The sequence below is a fragment of the Coregonus lavaretus genome (assembly GCF_964263955.1).
Source record: "Coregonus lavaretus genome assembly, chromosome: 5".
NCBI classification, from domain to species: Eukaryota; Metazoa; Chordata; class Actinopteri; order Salmoniformes; family Salmonidae; genus Coregonus; species Coregonus lavaretus.
This window is the reverse complement of record NC_139992.1, coordinates 48902858-48907270: the sequence shown is the minus strand read 5'-3', so window position 1 is coordinate 48907270 and position 4413 is coordinate 48902858.

Here is a 4413-nt window from a genome sequence, read left to right as displayed (position 1 = left end):
AATGCTAAGACAATGTCCCCCAAACATCCCCCTCACACAGATGGAGGTAGATTCCTAAAAGTAACCAGTGACAAGTTAGGAGGCTATACATCTTAAGGATTTTGTACAGGTCAGTTACTATTTCTAGTACTTCCTAACCTTTACCAAGAAATTGGTGACATAACTTGGAACAGAGTGAATCACGAGGAGGACGGACAGATGGACACCGGCTGGGGAATATCTGACTCACATTTCAAGGTCTGATAACCAGCTTTGATATCACAGAAGCTGGGAAGTCTGGGAAATTCCACCATCGGAATCCCCCCAACTTCCCCGCAACGTTCCCACAACATTCCCACAATGTTCCCACAACGTTCCCACAACTAAACCGGCATCATTACTATTAGTGGCCCAAACATACAGAAGAAGTAACTGTATTACTCCTGATGCCACGTCGCCATGGAAACGTCCATTGACAAATGGCTGAGGTCAAATATCACTCTTTGGGGTACCATGTGATCTCGCGGTGGGACGGGAAGGGCAGGTGCCCCCTGACAGAGAAGAGAAGACACAGTTGGTGAGACAGCTGTGCTAACGGCAAGAGGGGGAAATCCCTCTGAGAGAGAGCAAGAGAGAGAGAGAGAGAGAGAGAGAGAGAGAGAGAGAAAGATTAGGGAGTTAGTCAAAAAAGAAGGGGATACCCTGGTGTGGAAATGTCAACACCCTCCCCCCTTTCTGTCACCCTCATGGTTATTTTAAGCATAAATGGGTGAGCCCACCCTGTGGGAGATCACTTGAGAATTGCATAGAGAATTACATATCAGTAAAAGACACAAACAGGAGGATACCCTGCTCTGGAAATCCCCTTGGTCTGACTTGGTCTGTTATTTTTAACAAGTGGGTGACCTCAGATTGAGAATCCCATTTGTGTGCTGTGTAAAGCTTTCACCTTTTAGGTGAGGCCCCATAGCTCTGCTGTGTCTGGCACTGAGGAGGGACTGGTCAGGGTCATAGCTCTGCTGTGTCTGGCACGGAGGAGGGACTGGTCAGGGTCATAGCTCTGCTGTGTCTGGCACTGAGGAGGGACTGGTCAGGGTCATAGCTCTGCTGTGTCTGGCACGGAGGAGGGACTGGTCAGGGTCACAGCTCTGCTGTGTCTGGCACTGAGGAGGGACTGGTCAGGGTCATAGCTCTGCTGTGTCTGGCACTGAGGAGGGACTGGTCAGGGTCATAGCTCTGCTGTGTCTGGCACTGAGGAGGGACTGGTCAGGGTCTGGATATGACACTGTGGGGTCAGCAGCATACCTCACACACCCAAGCGCGGGTACCTGCGCACACACACCAACAGGCAAGCAAGCAACACACACACACAGATGCAAACACACAAATGCAAGCAAGCAGGGCACGCACGCACACACACATGCACACACAGACACACACGCACACACACACACACGCACAATTTGAATAAATACAGATTACAGTAAAGTAAGTCAGAGTCACATTAAGATCAAACTCTCTCTCCCTCTTTCTCTCTCCCCCATGTTCCCTCTTTCTCTCTCCCCCATGTTCCCTCTCCTTCTTTCTCCCCCCCCCCCATGTTCCCTCACCCTCATTCACTCTCTTTTTCCACCTCTCTCTCTCTCTCTCTCTCTCTCTCTCTCTGAACACATTAGCCGGCCTGTTGTTTCTTTCAGTGGTAGCTATTTGTGGTGTCTAAGTGCATGTCTGTACTGTGTGTCCTCTAGGAGAGAGACGTCTGATAGGCTTTAATTAACGCCCTGCCTCGGCCTGGAACACCCTTCTTTCTCCTCCTCCTTCTCCCTCTCTCTGTGAGGTCTGGAACCTTCTCCAGTCATAAAGCATCTCTCTCGCTCCGTTTTTTTTTCTCTCCCTACCTTCTCTCGCTCTTTGTTTATCTGTTTCTGTTTCCCCCTCTCTCTGCCTGACTCTCTGTATTTCTCTTTCTAACTCGGGGGGGTGGGGGTTGGAAACAGAATGAGATGATCGCCAAAGCCTAATAGGGTGTTGTCACGCCCTGACTCTGGGGACTCTTATTTGTTGAGTCAGGGTGTGATTGTCTATGTTGTGTAGTTATATGTTTTGTTTTGTGTGGTTCCCAATCAGAGGCAGCTGTCGCTCGTTGTCTCTGATTGGGGACCATACTTAGGCAGCCTATTGGCACTAGTGGGTTGTGGGATCTTGTTCCGTGTTAGGTATGTTGTTTGTGTACCTTGGACTTCACGTTTCGTTTGTTGTTTTGTCGTTGTGTTTATTCGGTATAATAAACGTATGCATATCACGCTGCGCCTTGGTCTGACCCGTCTATGAACGATCGTGACAGGTGTGCTTGGTCAGGCTAATGAAGTGTGTTTGTGGTTGAGTTGCAGTCGACACGGTCGCACTGCAGCAGTATTAGCTTGGCCCGACTCAGTTTAGCATGGCTTGTCTTGCCTTGACACAAAGGGTTAATCATAGAAATGGAATGACTGTAATTCTATTTCTCTGGGGTTAACGTTCATCAGTTCCTCTGCCACCCCGTCCTCTACGCCGTCTCGCTCGTCACTCAAGGAGGTCAAAGGTAACTAAATAAAGCACATTCTCCCCCCATCTCACCCTCAGAAGGAGCACTGGGGTACATGTCCAAACTGGGAATGATTAGCCTGTGGAATGCTGGAACTCAAACATGAGATAAACCCAATACAAACTCTGACCCTCCTTGGCTCCTCTGTAAAATACTCAAGACGGTATCTGAGCTTTCTTATCTACCCCAGAATGGGGCCCTGTGCTGGGCTTGAGTGTAGCCAGTGTTGACCCCCCACCACTACCACACCACCCACGTCCCGTTCCACAATGCTTTGAAAGGGAAAAAAAGCTTGGCTTCTCAAAATGTAGAGAGAGAGAGAGAGAGAGAGAGAGAGAAAGATTGAGTCTCCTTTCCATTGTGTAGGCTACAGATGTAGCCAACCCACATACAGTGGGGAAAAATAGTATTTAGTCAGCCACCAATTGTGCAAGTTCTCCCACTTAAAAAGATGAGAGAGGCCTGTAATTTTCATCATAGGTACACGTCAACTATGACAGACAAAATGAGAAAAATAAATCCAGAAAATCACATTGTAGGATTTTTTATGAATTTATTTGCAAATTATGGTGGAAAATAAGTATTTGGTCAATAACAAAAGTTTCTCAATACTTTGTTATATACCCTTTGTTGGCAATGACACAGGTCAAACGTTTTCTGTAAGTCTTCACAAGGTTTTCACACACTGTTGCTGGTATTTTGGCCCATTCCTCCATGCAGATCTCCTCTAGAGCAGTGATGTTTTGGGGCTGTCGCTGGGCAACACAGACTTTCAACTCCCTCCAAAGATTTTCTATGGGGTTGAGATCTGGAGACTGGCTAGGCCACTCCAGGACCTTGAAATGCTTCTTACGAAGCCACTCCTTCGTTGCCCGGGCGTTGTGTTTGGGATCATTGTCATGCTGAAAGGCCCAGCCACGTTTCATCTTCAATGCCCTTGCTGATGGAAGGAGGTTTTCACTCAAAATCTCACGATACATGGCCCCATTCATTCTTTCCTTTACACGGATCAGTCATCCTGGTCCCTTTGCAGAAAAACAGCCCCAAAGCATGATGTTTCCACCCCCATGCTTCACAGTAGGTATGGTGTTCTTTGGATGCAACTCATCATTCTTTGTCCTCCAAACACGACGAGTTGAGTTTTTACCAAAAGGTTATATTTTGGTTTCATCTGACCATATGACATTCTCCCAATCCTCTTCTGGATCATCCAAATGCACTCTAGCAAACTTCACACGGGCCTGGACATGTACTGGCTTAAGCAGGGGGACACGTCTGGCACTGCAGGATTTGAGTCCCTGGCGGCGTAGTGTGTTACTGATGGTAGGCTTTGTTACTTTGGTCCCAGCTCTCTGCAGGTCATTCACTAGGTCCCCCCGTGTGGTTCTGGGATTTTTGCTCACCGTTCTTGTGATCATTTTGACCCCACGGGGTGAGATCTTGCGTGGAGCCCCAGATCGAGGGAGATTATCAGTGGTCTTGTATGTCTTCCATTTCCTAATAATTGCTCCCACAGTTGATTTCTTCAAACCAAGCTGCTTACCTATTGCAGATTCAGTCTTCCCAGCCTGGTGCAGGTCTACAATTTTGTTTCTGGTGTCCTTTGACAGCTCTTTGGTCTTGGCCATAGTGGAGTTTGGAGTGTGACTGTTTGAGGTTGTGGACAGGTGTCTTTTATACTGATAACAAGTTCAAACAGGTGCCATTAATACAGGTAACGAGTGGAGGACAGAGGAGCCTCTTAAAGAAGAAGTTACAGGTCTGTGAGAGCCAGAAATCTTACTTGTTTGTAGGTGACCAAATACTTATTTTCCACCATAATTTGCAAATAAATTCATAAAAAATCCTAC